Source organism: Aulonocara sp. 'chitande type north' Nkhata Bay, linkage group LG22 (genome assembly GCF_057382095.1).
Source record: "Aulonocara sp. 'chitande type north' Nkhata Bay isolate Kocher_YH1m ecotype deep benthic linkage group LG22, A_spYH_male_GT1.1, whole genome shotgun sequence".
NCBI lineage: Eukaryota > Metazoa > Chordata > Actinopteri > Cichliformes > Cichlidae > Aulonocara > Aulonocara sp. 'chitande type north' Nkhata Bay.
In genome coordinates, this window is record NC_141364.1 from 30473713 (window position 1) to 30490690 (window position 16978).

General features: G+C 41.8%; 1 pseudogene; it reads right to left on the minus strand.

Annotated features, from left to right (window-relative positions):
• Positions 1 to 5671: 5671 nt before the first annotated feature.
• LOC147304443 (histone H1 pseudogene) lies at positions 5672 to 13929 on the minus strand (annotated as a pseudogene).
• Between the last annotated feature and the right edge of the window lie 3049 nt (positions 13930 to 16978).

The window sequence follows — 16978 nt, forward strand, 5'->3', positions numbered from 1 at the left end:
CTGAAAAAGGACGTGTATAGTATCATACCTTTATTTGAGTAAAGTTCAACTTGGTTGCTTTTGTATTAACTGAATGTTAAACACTGAATAGGAACTTTTTTCAGATTCCACAGATGTCCCTGAGACAGTCCTGCACATAACAGCAGAGTGCAAGATGCTACTGTTAGGGGAATTTACACGGATGGATTTAGTGGCAGAAACACACGGGCACAGGATAGTAGTGATGCAGATTTATATACAATGATGGGGGAATATTTACAAGGGAAGGGACTATATACAGTGACAGGTAAAATGTGCAAGGAGAGCAGAGCTGAAGGGATGAGACGGAGCCGAGGTATGCGGGTGGGCAGATGACACACCGGAGCTACCTGAAAACGAGGGACAAACAAAGTTACGGAGTAACGTCGATAGCCGAGAGTTAAACTAAAGTGGACGGGGAGAGTTGGAGAGCTTACTTGAAACACAGAACTACAGCTGTAGCGGTGGTCACAGACTGGTACGAAGTAACTCTCCGTCACGGATCCAAAGAAGCCAACACAAAGAAAACTAGGCAGGCGAGCAGGCAGCGGGACAGGCTAGAACAAAGGAGAAGCAGGCAGGAGATGGATCCTAAAAACATGCAGCTCAATAGCGTGGAATCAACAGATTCAGATTGCACCAACACAATACCACTTGTCACAGCGACAATACTCCGACACCAGACGTCCGTGACTCAGCTCCATAAAAGCGCTCACTGATGACGTCCGATGCGCCGCAGGTGTGCCGGAATGCCATCAAGCCCCGCCCCGCCTACCTATGCCAAAAAGGGAAACAAAACCCAAGAACAACAATACACCTACCCACCACCTCCTAACAGCTACCAGGCAATGCATACATGTAATGCATAAGTGGCTGGCATATTATACAGGAACATCTGTGCTGATTATGGTCTGAAAGTCCAAATGTCAAAATGGGACATGTCCTCAAAGGTGGTAGAGAATGACCAAGCTAATGACCAACGCAAGGGACTTCCAACGCAAGGGACTTCAATATACAGTGGCTTGCAAAATGGCTTCCACATTTTGTCAAATTACAGCCACAAACATGAATCAATTTTATTGGAATTCCATGTGAAAGACCAATACAAAGTGGTGTACATGTGAGAAGTGGAATGAAAATCATACATGATACCAAACATTTTCTACAAATAAATAACTGAAAAGTGGGGTGTGCGTAATTATTCAGCCCCTGAGTCAATACTTTGTAGAACCACCTTTTGCTGCAATTACTGCTGCCAGTCTTTTAGGGTATGTCTCTACCAGCTTTACACATCTAGAGACTGAAATCCTTGCCTATTCTTCTTTGCAAAACAGCTCCAGCTCAGTCAGATTAGATGGACAGAGTTTGTGAACAGCAGTTTTCAGATCCTGCCACAGATTCTCGATTGGATTTAGATCTGGACTTTGACTGGGCCATTCTAACCAGTGTTGGGTAAGATACTTTAAATTAGTAACTTAGTTACATTACTAGTTATTTCTATCAAAAGTAACTCAGTTACTTCAAGTTACTCATTACTTTCAAAGTAACTAGTTACTAGGGAAAGTAACTTTGGTTTTACTCAGAATTCTCTTGTTAATGTGTTGCTTCCATAACTTTGCCAGTCTTCTAGCATGCTTACTTGCCACAAGTGCATTGTGCCACCTACCAATAGAAAGGAAAAGATAATGTGCATATTTCCACGAGAGAAATCCCACGCCTAGACCGTCATTGACTGCTGCCATGATTCTAGCCTACGTCACAGCGTCATGTGCGCCTTTTACATCCAACACAAAAACTGCAGTCGTGGTGCTTTCGATTGTACTCAGAACTCGGAAATTCTGCCTTCTAAAAAGGAAGATGTAGGTAACAACAGACTGCAGATGAGCTGCATACAGGGCTGGACTGGGACAAAAAATTGGCCCGGGCATTTTGACTAGAGACCGGCCCGCCATTATAGGAAAAATCATAAAGCCTTTGAATGAAAACAAACGCTGTTGTGACAGTGATGTACACTGTCTTGATGGTATATATGTATCAATCTATCAATCGTTTGTTGTAAGATTCCGATAATTATTTTTTAAAAGCTAGACATTTTAAATGAGAATAAGAAAGAAAAGTATTTCTTTGTGCCCACCGCTCCCTGTTAATGCTCTACCTGGCCCCCCTGGCAAAACTTTGCTAGATCCGCCCCTGCACAGTTACCAGCTGTCAGCTACATGAAAAAGGATCCTGGTGTTATTTGTCTCTCAGAAACAGTTCATAGCTTCCCTTCAACTCATTCATGTCATCTAAAAGGTAAACCTGTTTCTCCATCACCTGTTCAGCTCTGATGATTCAGTAAGGACATCTCCTGGTTTCATCTTCATGTTTCCTTCTCACCAGATAACCAAACCGATATCATGACCAGCAGCTTTTTTGCAGCTGTGGCTCCAGCAAACATCAGCTGATACTAGAAATTAATATTAAATAAATTCTAACAACAGCTGATCAAGCTTAAACGTGCTGCTGTTGTTCAGCGCGACATCAAAGTGGGCGATAAACAAACAGGAGAGCCGATCAGCTGATCATTGATCAGTTTTCATGATTGAAGCAGAAACAGGAGAGGGAGGGGGGAGAATGAGAGAAGAAGAGGCAGCTGTGCAGCAAAGACACAGAATAACTCCAGCTTTGTGCCTTTTTGATTGTAGCTGAATTACGGGACAAACTGTTCCTTTTCACCTCAATACGAAACGCGTAATATTTTCTCTGAATACCAGACGGGATGGTTGGCAACTCTAATAACTTATGAACAAAATAAAGTTCAACATCATTAACTTCATAGCACCCACCCAGCTGTATAGAAACTCCGTCATGCTAGCTAGTACGCAGTACGGAAAAGTCAGAATAGCGAAAATAAACTCCACCTAAACTTGGTTTATATCTGACCCAGAGAGACTGCAGGTCATAACTTCTTACCTGAAGTTCAGTTCACACTTGGACCGGCGGCTGCCTCGGGTCTCTTTTCCTTCTGTGTCCCCTTTCCCTCCTCCACCTGCTGGCCTCCACCACTTGCTAATGTTACTGAATCTGTGGAAGCTCCGTGATAGCCACCACACGAAGTAACGAGTAACGACCCTATCTAAATCCCAGTAACGAGTAACGCGTTCCTGATTTTGGCATAATGACTAGTTACCGTGCTCGTTACCACAATAACAACGTAGTTACTGTAACCCATTACTTAATAACGCATTAGTCCCAACACTGATTCTAACACATGGATATGTTTTCTTTTAAACCCTTCCATTGTTGCCCTGGCTTTATGTTTAGGGTTGTTGTCCTGCTGGAAGGTGAACCTCCGCCCCAGTCTCAAGTCTTTTACAGACTCCAAGAGGTTTTCTTCCAAGATTGCCCTTTATTTGGCTCCATCCATCTTCCCATCAACTCTGACCAGCTTCCCTGTCCCTGCTGAAGAGAAGCACCCCCAGAGCAATATGCTGCCACCACCATATTTGACAGTGGGGATGGCGTTCAGAGTGATGTGCAGTGTTAGTTTTCTGCCACATATAGCGTTTTGCATTTTGGCCAAAAAGTTCCATTTTGGTCTCATCTGACCAGAGCACCTTCTTCCACATGTTTGCTGTGTTCCCCACATGGCCTTTTGGCAAACTGCAAACAGGACTTCTTATGGTTTTCTGTTAACAATGGCCTTCTTCTTGCCACTCTTCCATAAAGGCCAACTTTGTGCAAGTGCACGACTAATAGTTGTCCTATGGACAGATTCCCCCACCTGAGCTGTAGATCTCTGCAGCTCGTCCAGAGTCACCATGGGCCTCTTGGCTGCATTTCTGATCAGCGCTCTCCTTGTTCGGCCTTTGAGTTTAGGTGGACGGCCTTGTCTTGGTAGGTTTACAGTTGTGCCATACTCCTTCCATTTCTGAATGAACGCTTGAACAGTACTCCGTGGGATGTTCAAAGCTTAGGAAATCTTTTTGTAGTCTAAGCCTGCTTTAAATTTCTCAATAACTTTATCCCTGACCTGTCTGGTGTGTTCTTTGGACTTCATGGTGTTGTTGCTCCCAATATCCACTTAGACAACCTCTGAGACCGTCACAGAGCAGCTGTATTTGTACTGACATTAGATCACACACGGGTGCACACTATTTAGTTATTAGTACTCATCAGGCAATGTCTATGGGCAATTGACTTTACTCAGGCCAAAGGGGGCTGAATAATTACGCACACCCCACTTTGCAGTTATTTATTTGTAAAAAATGTTTGGAATCATGTATGATTTTCGTTCCACTTCTCAAGTGTACGTCACTTTGTATTGGTCTTTCATGTGGAATTCCAATAAAATTGATTCATGTTTGTGGCTGTGATGTGACAAAATGTGGGAAAGTTCAAGGGGGCCAAATATTTTTGCAAGCCACTGTATTTATAGACTGTTGAGAGATTTTGAGTTTTGTGTTATGTTTATTTGTAGCTTCATTTAAAGGAAGAAGAGCTTGTGAATTGAACAATTGCAGGAAAAGGGAGTGAGACATTGTGTGCAGAAAAAATGTGCTGTGACAGCCAAAAAGCTACATCCTGTCTCAACAGATGAGCTAACGGTCTCTCCTTTCAAGGAGATGTTATAGAGTTCTATACATACCAAGCTACCTCCTGTTTCAACAGATAAGCTAACAGTCTCTCCTTTTAAGGAGATGTTATTTGAGTTCTGTACATGCCACACCTATTACTGTGAAAGCTTGTTTGAGTATAAATAAAGAACGTACTGGGAGCCCCGGCGCGATTCCTCTGTGACACACACACAGTGCACACGTTGGCGCAGTGTCGGGGCATCGCCCATGTACATGTAAAATCTTTGAGTCTGTGTTTCTTTGCCTCCTAAGAGTTTTCTCCTCACATAGACACTGAAGAAGCTTCTCGGATGAGAGGTGAAACGTCTTCAAACAACTTAAAGAAGTCCAGACACCTTTCTTTGCAAGCTCCTTTGACATCCTTGTATGTTTCACCGATGTTGTTTTCTCTTGACTGGCTTCATATTAAACCCAGACTCAAATTTAAAATATTTTGCATCACATTCAAGGTCTTGAATAATCACACTCTATCTTTTCTTAAATACCAACCAAAGGGAGTTTTTAAAATGCATTGTTTGTTTAATCTTCTGACAATTTATTTCAGAAAAACGTAATATTTAATTGTATACTGTAGATGATTTTCAATTTGTATCATCTGCATTTTTTGTGCAATTTATTTTCTAGTATATTTAAAACATATTTAGTTTTTCATTTTGGAAATTAAAAAAAAAATCTGTAAAATATGAAGTTTGCAGTCAATTTTAAACAAAAATTTTAAGCATACACTTCTTCTGCACCACAGACCATTTGAATGCCAAGGCTTTATATTAGTTGTTGCTGGTACTGCTGCTGCAGCCCTGACAGCTAATACGTATGTTTATTGGACTATCTACTTCTAGTTTCTTTTTCTCCTTTCAGCTCCACTGTTTTGCTTCTTCCACACTAAACTCTCGAGGTGCATGAGTGCATAGAGAAGTTGGGGGACTTTCCAGTAGTATCAAATCATCTACTAAAAACCTTGGTCTTATTCTTGTTTTAAACATTATGGTTAGCATATTTTTGCCTTTATTAGATAGCACAGTAGCTGATAGGTTTGTAGCATAAACCTATTCGCTGGAACGTTAAGACAATATAATTACACTGCAAGCAAGACACAAGTAGGCAAACTTCTTCATGGTACTCGTGCACGGGAGAGAACCGGACAGGCACCGTTCCTTCGCTTGACCCCAGTAGCTCTCGTCCGTTCTCCCGTATCACTGTCCTTTTATTGAGGTTACATGAATATGCATAAGTTCATTAACATATGACGTCTACATACACAAAGAGTACCTTGCCTGTGTGTGTGTGTGTGTGTGTGTGTGTGTGTGTGTGTGTGTGTGTGTGTGTGTGTGTGTGTGTGTGTGTGTGTGGACTGCTGATCAAGGGGTCAAACATCCTTGGTCAGGAAGAGGGTAGCCTCCCCCTCACCCTAGATGGTTCATCCTAGATAACACGGTGAGGAAGTCCTGCAGTTCATCTAAACAAAGAGCACTTAGACTAGAACAAACGCAACTACGTTAATCCTACCATAAAATAATAAGACACGGTATGACCTCTCATGCTCCCAAAGTGCTGTCTAATACACACAAAGTTTGCAGACTATCAAGGATCAAAACCTCTACCAATCTACAACTAATTACAAAACTCTAAGCATATATAAGTAAATATTTCTAAGCATAAATGACAATCAACAATACAAATCTAACATTTCCCCCCTTTTTGACCTTTATGCCTGAAAAGTTCCCAGGTATGAATACCTCATGTCTAACAGTTTCAATGCAAACATTTTTATACTCAGCATATGTCAAATCACCCTAAATTACTGAAAAGGTACACAGTTTAACAAATGTATTAGCAGTTATCCCATTCATTGAGCTCATCTCATGGCAAACTGCATCTTACGAGCAAACAAAGAAATTGTTAATTTAATAGTGAAAATAAAAAAGTAACATTTTCAAAAACATCTCAGCTTGGTAATGCTTCCTCCAGGTGTGCTAATCACATGTCTCTCTGCAGAGTGGTTTGAGTTCTGCAGGGCGTCATGAATGTCTCTTCCAGTTGTTTCCATCGTTGTCCATAGGACCAGAGTCCAAATGTATGTAGAATAAACATTCAAACATACCAGTTGGTTTTGTTGTTTGTCAACATGGTTCTCAGCTATTTCCAAAGCTGCAGACCTCTCAGCACTCTAGTTTTATGGCCTCCCATTACCTCACTTCAGGCCTTCGTCCTGTGAGGGGGATATTTATGACTCCTTCATTGTCCTTCATTGTCCATACTCTGCAGAAAACACCTCTGTGGAAAGGGTGCAGGGTTGTCTTACTGCTATTATGATCCCAGCAGCCTTCAGAGTGTCATCGTATGCACAGTACAGTGGCACAGCGTTAGGTGATGTTCATAGGAAACTGCTGTTATCACCACCATAGCTTCTGGTTCCTGTGCTTTCACAGAATCATGATGTCATCCTCGAACTCCTTCTACGCTGTCGATGGAGCTTGGCACGCTCCTCATCCCCTGAGTGTTTATGTTCCAACGCTGCTGAAGGTTTAAGGCAGAGCACGTCGTACACCTTAGTCGTCTTCCTCAGCGTCAATATTGAATCTTTCATTTTATTTAAAATCTCCTGGAAGCTCAGTAGCACAGCTCTCTGTGTGAGGTCTGCTGTGCTGAAGATGATCTCTGATCCTCCTGAAGCCTCTCTCCTGGCCTCAGCTCCCATCTTGTGGACGATCCTCTCCTCTATTTTGCAGGCAGTTTCATGGTCCTTGCTGTGGCTCCAAGGTCTGATTTCATGATGGGCCCCAATCAGCTTGACCTTTGACCTCAACCACTGCCTGGCTGTCAGCTATGCCTGGAATGGTTCACGCTTCTCACTGGGTCTCTGAAGATTTCTCAGGAGATTACTGCTGCACCTGTATTTCCTTGCTAGGAAGACAAACTATTTGGAGAGTATGTCAACAATCATCAAACCACATTCTTTAGTTCAGTGAACTTCACTTATAGGCCATCAAAGCCTCATCTGAACATGGGTGCACCACTTGCATAGGTTTAATACTTGTAAATAAACGGCTAATCACACAAATCACTGCAACAATAATAAAAAACATTGTTTAATGTTAATCCTTGGACCCCTCCTCTTGACGCATGGACACACCCATGCGTCAACTCACCAAACCTGGATTCCAGTCTTAAAGAAAAAGATTAGCTAGATCATATCCCAGGCAACATCAGGGCATCTCCTCCCCTGGAGCAGCACCACCCTGGATCTATAATCCTGCAATAAAATTTTAGTGTGCTTTGCATATTAAGTTTGCTTAACACCTGGCTCTCCCAGGAGCCTGCATACACACCATCATGGCCTGGAAAACAAAATCTGGAAGTAAAATCAAACTCCATACCTGTAAACAATTGTATCATAAGGACAAGAAGCATTCAACATCAGCAAGACAAGTGTCATGTGCAGGTTTTCTCAAATCAGTAAACTACAATTATTTTCATAAGTCGCCTCAGACATGGATCATCCCATGTACTCAGGCAACATTAATGTAATCGGTGACTGCTCTTAAGCAAAGTCACTCCACTTATATATTACTATGGGCTCAAAAGTGGCCAGCTAATGAGCCCATATCAAACTATCCCAGAAACACTGTATCTCTTATTTGTTTTACTCATGTCACTTGTCCGTTTCAGCTGAATCTTCCACAGCATTCTCAAAGAAACTAACATTAGCAATACACATTGACTGTAGTCAGACAGAGGTCAGACACAGGTCAACAGGTTCCAGAGGTGCCATAAAAACACCATAAAGTCAACCCTAGCTGTGGAAAAAAGTAACACCAGTTCTCAACACAGGAAATTTCACACAGGTTATTCACATTATCAAAGTAACCTTCACATTTTCCCATCAACACAATGCAACAGCATCATCAATTCACATGAAGAACTGGCATGCTGTAAGAAAAGAAAATGCAAATATTAGCGCTTGCGCAGGCATATGCATACTTTGTCACAGTTATCTCTGTGAGCAACTCAAGCCTATGAATAACACACCTGATAAATGCACAGACACAGAAAATGGCATTTAAAAGGTTAAATCATCATGCAACCTCGAGTGTTGCTGTCATCTTTCTGCTCCTGTAAAAGGAAACACATGGGTTCATCTGCACCTTTGTCAGGTGGGGGTTAGCTTCACACAATCATGTTCAGTCAGTCAGTCAGTTATTTTAAAATTCTTACTCATTCACTCAGTGGTTCCTTCTTTTGCTAATTGTGGAAATTATCATCACATTCGTTTCCACGCTCAGCAAAACGACGTTATTTCAAAAAGAAAAATAATTTAGACTGGATTTCCTCGTTGAATCCTTTTTGGGGGGGACTCTCATTTCCTAATTGTCCCAAATAAGTGGCTTTCTCCTGAACCCATTTTAAATGTGGAGAAACTCACTTGCAACAATTTTCTTGACGACGTGTAACGCTTTTAATTCCCGACTTGCAGATCTGCTCAAAGAAAAGAAATTCACAAGCAAAAATCAGTGCTTGTTCAAAAATGAAAAATAAAAAATAACAGAGATTATCAAACCAAACTCTCAGTGCACTGTGAAAGTATCAAAATAAAAAGGCCTTGTTAAGTCATGACACAAACTCCTCATCATCTTCACAACAGGAGAAGAATCATCAGCTAGATTCACTCCAAACCAACCATCAACTGCACAACACACAACATAACCCTAATGTCATATTAGCTATGAGTTTAATCACCCGGTCTGTGCTCTTCACTCATTTAAGCCACAGATCTATTTTATTCAATTTTTCCTTTTTCCCTTCATCATAAAACATGTGACATGCTGTCATGCACTTCACAAAAGACGTTTGTTCTGATGTATTCAGAGTTGTGTATCTAAATACAAGATTCACTCGCACATCAAAACAGGAAACTCAGTGTTTTAGAGTCTCCACTCAACACACAACAACTCCAACACATCTCATTCACTCGTGCTAGAATTCAGTCACCTTTCATTAATCTAAAACCGATCAACTAATTTGCATATCAGCTATTAACCCACTAAGTTGACAGGACAACAGAAAAGCATGTTCAAAATAGTATCACAAAAGACAATTTCCCTCATACAGTAAATTACATGTGCTGCCTCAATCAAGCAGGAAGCTTCTCCCAATTTACCATTTTAACAACTAAATTTATTGTCTGATCACTGGTTGGTCAAACCAGGATCTTTTTTCCCACAAAAGTTAAACTGTTGTCCTGCAACCTGGAGAGTCAATTTTTTGCATTGGATACATTCAGTATTTAATAACAAGTGTCTGCTAAATTGACACTAATTTAACACTGATGAAAGATAACAAGCTAATTTTCATTGCATGGGTGTTTGTGTTATTAGGCAGGTCAAATGCATGTCTGTGGAGCTGCATCTCCAGCAGAGCATGTTCTTAAAGCTGCCTTTTCTACACATTTCTCTGCTATTATTTAATCATTTCTTAACTAATGTGCTATGAGTCTTCATGAGTCATTTTGTGTTTGGAATTGTTAGTAGGGTTAATGCATGTTCTGCTTGTGTGTGTGTGATTTTGTATATGTTTCTATTTTCGCAATGTTTCAGACTCCGTCTCAATTTTCCAACTTAAGCAGTCAGTTTTCTTTTCCCCAGGTTTGCTAACCCAAATTTTGATTTCCCACATTAAATAATTCCTATATGTTCTCACCTAGTCTTCTCACTCTGTTGTCCTCTCACTCTTTTGTCCTCTCCCACTTCAACAGTCCCGGCAGTTCTCCTTCAGCTTTGTCCTGTCTAGTAGCTGAAGTGCTGCTGCTGCCTTCTTGGGCGACTTCTTAGCAGCTGCTGCCGGTTTCTTGGCTTTGGCCGCGGCGGGCTTCTTGGCTTTGCTCTCAGTAGCCTTGTTCATCTTGAAGGATCCGGAGGTCCTGGTGCCCTTGGTCTGCACCAGAGTGCCCTTCGCCACCAGGCTCTTGATGGCGGTCTTGACACGGGCCTTGTTCTTGTCCACATCGTAGCCTCCGGCAGCCAGAGCCTTCTTGAGAGCGGCCACGGACAGGCCGTTGCGCTCCTTGGAAGCGGCCACGGCTTTCACAATCAGCTCGCCCACGCTGAGGCCGACCTTCTTGGGCTTGGAAGTCATCGTCTTCTTCTTCTTGGCCTGAACCTCGGCGCAGGGCGCAGGGCGTGTTTATGATGGAGCCTTTCCCACCACAGCGCTGGCACGTTGAACGCATCATGAAGGGTCCATTTCTTTCATGTCGCTAGCCGCATGTGGCTTGCCCGAGTCACTCAGTCCTTTTTGAGCATTTCAACATGCTGCCGCCGCAGACCCTGGCCTCAGATCCAGCAAGTTTAGCGCGCTGATCTCCAAAAAAAGTCCCGAAGGCCAGAAAGACGTCAAATAAGTGTCTCGTGCTGAGAACTCAAACAAAAACTCCTCTTCACGCTGCCATCTTGCTCGCCCCTCCGTGAAATTCAACCAATCAGACAGGAAGATGGGTTTGCTTTCTTCTTCTGCTGCTGTTTATCCACATTGCTGCTGCTTTGCTGGGACTTTTTGTGCTCAGGACTTGCTGCTGTCTCTTTATCATGTTATTGCTTTGGAGCTGCATTCCTTATCTTCAGGGAGGAGTGAGCTCGCTTGTGAGGTTGAGAAACACATGGCACTGTAAATAAGTCAGCCAGAAACTTGGCCTGCATGTTTCCAATGATGTTAAACTATAACTTTCTTCCGACTGTTGCATGTGGAAAATTGATACAGGTCTGCTTTTCACCTGAAAGTGACAAACTAAAACATGTTCATTATTATCATCACTGCTTAATCAACACACATCTCTCTCTCTCTCTCTCTCTCTGTGTTTGTGTGAACAATCCTTTCTTAAAAGCAGAAAATGACATTGTAGTTGTTTTTCGGCTGATCAACACAAAACCTTTTTCCTATGATTATTTCTCTTCGTCTACAATGTAGTAATTTGTCTCTTTTTCACTCTTTTTTTTTTCTTCACAATAGCTGGTGGTCTGCAAAATCACCGCTCTCACTCACAATCAAAGGCAATTACTTTTGCACAGTGCACAAAAACACTGTGATGTCAGACACATTCACACTCACTTTTTCATCTGCATAAATAAACCATATGGCTGGAGATATGTGCCATGGTGATCCATAAGCATGATCACCAGTTTATTTAATTATTTTTAATCCAACAAAACAAATAAACAAAAACATGATGCTGATGCTACACACACACGAGTCAAGGTGCAGAAAAACTGCTCATGGAAACGCTGCACACTCTCTGTTTCCCTCTCTTTGAGTAGTTCTCAGACAGCTCTTGATCTGATAATGTGTAGCTTGCTCATCAGCTCAAAAAACAAAAACAAAACTGCAACGCGACATCACACAGTAGTTGCATGCTCTGCCCACAGTGGCAAAGTCTTAAACTTACATATTCAACACAGCTTCTCCATCATGTATTTTTAGATGTTTCATACAGGGTTGAGCATATTAGTTGTTTTCACAGATGTGCTCTATATCTCAACAATGGCTCATAATAAGACGACCGTCTTCCACACAGGTCAAGTGCCTCTATGCACTTCATTAGTTTAAATATTTACCTATATCACTTCACCTCACATGTCATTGTACTGAATTTAAGCAACCACAAGCTTAATGTAGATTACTTTTAACAACTATCCACCTCAATTAAATCTATGGTCTGGCACACAGGCTGCTGTCGATCAGGGCAGGCTAAAGAATAAACATTGTGTCAGCAAGGGGTGGGGGGAAAGCCATTCACCAGAGCATATCTTAAGTGCTGCTGATGTGGGCTGGCCTTCTCCACAGCTCTCCAAGGCTGGTGTGTTTTCTGAAAACTTCTAACATTTGAATCTCTTCCATTTATAAGCCTGCGATTAACCGCACGGCTCAGGTCCGCGTGACCGCGCTCGCGTGAACCCGCGCAGCTGTGGAGCCGTCGCTCTCTCTCTTTTTTACATAAATACTTTGTGCTGCCAGGAGCAAAGTCCAGCACAAACGTCTGTCTCCCTCCGACTCACTCTTGGTTGCTTAGAAACCCATGATAACAACAACAGTCGGTGTCACAGACCACATGTTCTGCTCCGCACACACTCACACACAACAACAACAACAACGACGACGACAATGACAACAACACAAAATAGGCCTACTGTCCAGCACAATCTGGACCCCGCGGAACTTCTCAACACCCCACTGAGCGGTGGAGAACTCACCACAGTACCCCACACAGCGGTCTGTATTTCGCCCCACTAAGACGGCGAACCAAAAAAAAGTTCGAACTGCGCAACTCTGCGACTTAATGCTTCTGTACAAAAAACCCCACTGAGCGGCTTTGTACATCGCCCCACTTAGACGGCGAATTTTAGCCCCACTAAGCGGCCACGGACAACGCCCCACTGAGCGGCGAAGACGTACAGTTATAGAGTTGAACTCTAAACTTACTCGGTGTTGCTTAGCGTGTAATATCAGCCTCGAATCCCGCCAATCGCCATTCATCGAGGAGAAAAGACATACAGCGAATCCACAGGAACTTCCTGGCTGACGTCAGTCTTTCAGCGTGTCCCTCCTCCCCTCGGTGAATGCGATTCCAGGGCTCCGGCATCGAAGGACCAATTAATGATAGGTTTGTAGCATAAACCTATTCGCTGGAACGTTAAGACAATATAATTACACTGCAAGCAAGACACAAGTAGGCAAACTTCTTCATGGTACTCGTGCACGGGAGAGAACCGGACAGGCACCGTTCCTTCGCTTGACCCCAGTAGCTCTCGTCCGTTCTCCCGTATCACTGTCCTTTTATTGAGGTTACATGAATATGCATAAGTTCATTAACATATGACGTCTACATACACAAAGAGTACCTTGCCTGTGTGTGTGTGTGTGTGTGTGTGTGTGTGTGTGTGTGTGTGTGTGTGTGTGTGTGTGTGTGTGGACTGCTGATCAAAGGGTCAAACATCCTTGGTCAGGAAGAGGGTAGCCTCCCCCTCACCCTAGATGGTTCATCCTAGATAACACGGTGAGGAAGTCCTGCAGTTCATCTAAACAAAGAGCACTTAGACTAGAACAAACGCAACTACGTTAATCCTACCATAAAATAATAAGACACGGTATGACCTCTCATGCTCCCAAAGTGCTGTCTAATACACACAAAGTTTGCAGACTATCAAGGATCAAAACCTCTACCAATCTACAACTAATTACAAAACTCTAAGCATATATAAGTAAATATTTCTAAGCATAAATGACAATCAACAATACAAATCTAACAGTAGCAAATAGACAGGAAAGTGGGGAGAGAGTGGAGGATGACTAACAGCAAAGGAATCTCGAACGTGGAACACAGCATTTAGCTTGTGGTATATGGTCGCCTGCTCATGCTGTGAGCTAAACTGGCGTCCAAACATTGGATTCATCATGGACCATCATCTGAACTTTGAAGATTATTGAGTTATTTTCCCCTTCATCTATAAAGCACTGCAAAACTCAGACTATTACTACAAGAACAGCATCAGAGAACACTCCCTCCAAAGGGCAAGGCCTTTACTAAAACTTGGATGTTTTCTGATGTTTTGATGACAACATGCAATGTCAGCCTGTTGGAAATCTATGGCGTTATTTTAGTGCCTCTATTCTGAGCCTATTCAAAAGTGAGCTTTTGAGACATTAGAGCCTTTATAGTGCCTATATTCCTTTGCAAGCGCAAATGTTACATGTTCAGGAGAAAATTATTGAGAAGTTACAAAAGTTTAATTTAAGCGAACAAAATTCATTTCTACGTGCAAGAAAGGTATTTCAATGTTTTCGATTATCCATATACACACAGAATAACAGCCCCTCTGGCTCAGTGTTATTAGGTTGACTTTTAAAATGTATTCCACTACAGATTACAGAAAACACGCCCCCAAATGTATTTTGCAACGTATTTCATTACGTTACACAATGAGAGTAACATATTGTTAGGGAGTTTTTATTGTTTTATTTGCTTATGCTTCAAAAGTTATGTTATACATATTTCACCAGACAGTTTTCTTTTGAAACAGGAAGCTGACCCTGTGACACTGACAAGAGACCAGCACAGAAATACATATCCGCAGAAGTTGACTTGCATTATATTATTCTTAGAAATTGACCTGCAACACACATACTCTGTGACACACACACACACACAGCTTGCATGCAGACAGACATCAGGACCTGCGTGACAGGAAATGTGATTATATTTGCATATTGACGATGTAACCTATAAAAATAAACGAATACTGCAGTTCGGTGTGATTTGCTCTGAGCTTTTCACCCGTGCAGCACGTTAACCTACACAAGTGTCTCATTGTTGTTTATTCACCTGACTGTTTGTTAACTGTAAATCTCTGACACATATTCTGAATACTTTGGATTACTTAATATATTATAATGCTGTTTAAACTACATGAATGTACTATTGCTGTGTGATTTATTACTATTACTGAAGGTTACTTGCCATACCAATACCAACTAGATTTTTAAATCTTAATATAAAATGAGTAACAGTAGGGTGGACATTAGGTAAGGCTGCACTTTTTACAATGATCTCACATAGAAAACCATTCTGCACGTATATAAAACAGGTCTGCAGCTCTGAACCGTAGTAACGGGACCTCTGGCTAATACGTCGGGTTTCATGTTGGTCTCGTAGCCAAAAACTAGCTTTACTTTGTTGTCTGGGTCAACTTTGTTAGCAAGAGACAGAGAGAGTTGTTGAAAGGCTGCTCCAACAGAACTTACGGTTTCGGAGGAAAACGCGAACACAGTGTACAGTTGAGTCTTAATAGCTTACAACTGGGCTCGTCAGGCACATTTTTTTTGTCATCCTCCACATCTCTCTGCTCTCCATTTTCCGCTCTTCATCCCCTGTGTGACCTGCATAGCCGCTACAGGGTTAAGCAGCTGCGCGCGCTCCCGCGGACGGCAATCACTTTCTGCCCTACGATCACTTTTTGGTACAACACCTGGAGCTAGGGGCAAAACAATCGCATGAGTGCTGCTGTTTGACTGAGGAAGAATGAAGTAGTCGTGGTAAGCCAATCACATGACCACGTCAAGATGACAAAGCAACAAGGTGATATATATCAGTTTTTAAATTGTGTTGATAGGCCACGTAAAACCAGAGTCATGATAAACAATATATACGCTGCGTTTTTTCCTCAATTGTTTCATCACGTTTACTGTCTAAGGACAGCTCTAGCACGCACTTCCTGCTTGAAAGTGCATTCTATAGCTCAAAAAAACAACAAAAAACCAGCCCTTTCATGTTGATGAAAATGTACCATGTCGACCAATCAATTATATGGCAACATGACATTTGGTTGTTTAGGAAGAGGGGGAAGTTTTAGAAGTGACCCCACGCGAGAGAGAGAGAAACACAGCAGAAAAAGGGAGAGAGCGAGTTTTGAGATTTGTGATGTTTAGCGTGTTTGGAGTGTGTAGTTAATATGTTGTCTTGTGTAGTTAGTGTGTAGTGTTGTGGATAGTTTTGTGTTGTGTGTTAGAACAATGATGTGACTGCTGTCTCCAAGTAGAGAACAAGAGTGATACACCTGTTGCTGTGATACCTGCAGGTATCAGGCCGTGATGGTCTCCTTCATAGTGGACAAAAATATTTGGAGTAAATGGTAAATGGCCTGCAGGAGTGGCACAAATAATTTGTGTGGCATCTTATTGAATGCAGAACAGCTGATTGTTATGTAAATAGTTTGAAATGGTTATTAAAAAAAGGGGTAAAAGATAAATGGCTACAAATAACTTTGTTGTTTGCAAAACCTGTGCATATGATTTTAAAATTGACTATTTATATTTGCATTTCAAGTTATATCTCTATCTCTATAATATCTCTATAATATCTCTATAATATCTCAGATAGATAGATAGATAGATAGATAGATAGATAGATAGATAGATAGATAGATAGATAGATAGATAGATAGATAGATAGATAGATAGATAGATAGATAGATAGTGTAGGAGTGTTTAGCTTATTTTAGAGTTTAGAAATGTGTTAACATAGAATGTAGAACTATTGTAGAGACATTGACACTGCCCTCAATATAATAAAGGCTTCACTGTGTCGTGAACTTAGGAGTAGATTGGAGACCCCTCCCCCACTTGAACTGTGAAAGTAAAACAGAGAGGAGTTAATGCTGAGTGGAATTTCCCTAGAGGATGTTTGGGTGGGGGTCTCAACATTTGTAACTGGATAACTGTGGTCTGGAAGGGAGATGGGTTTTATGACCTAGGGAGTCACCTACACCCACAGTGTTTTAACTGTCACGCACACACAT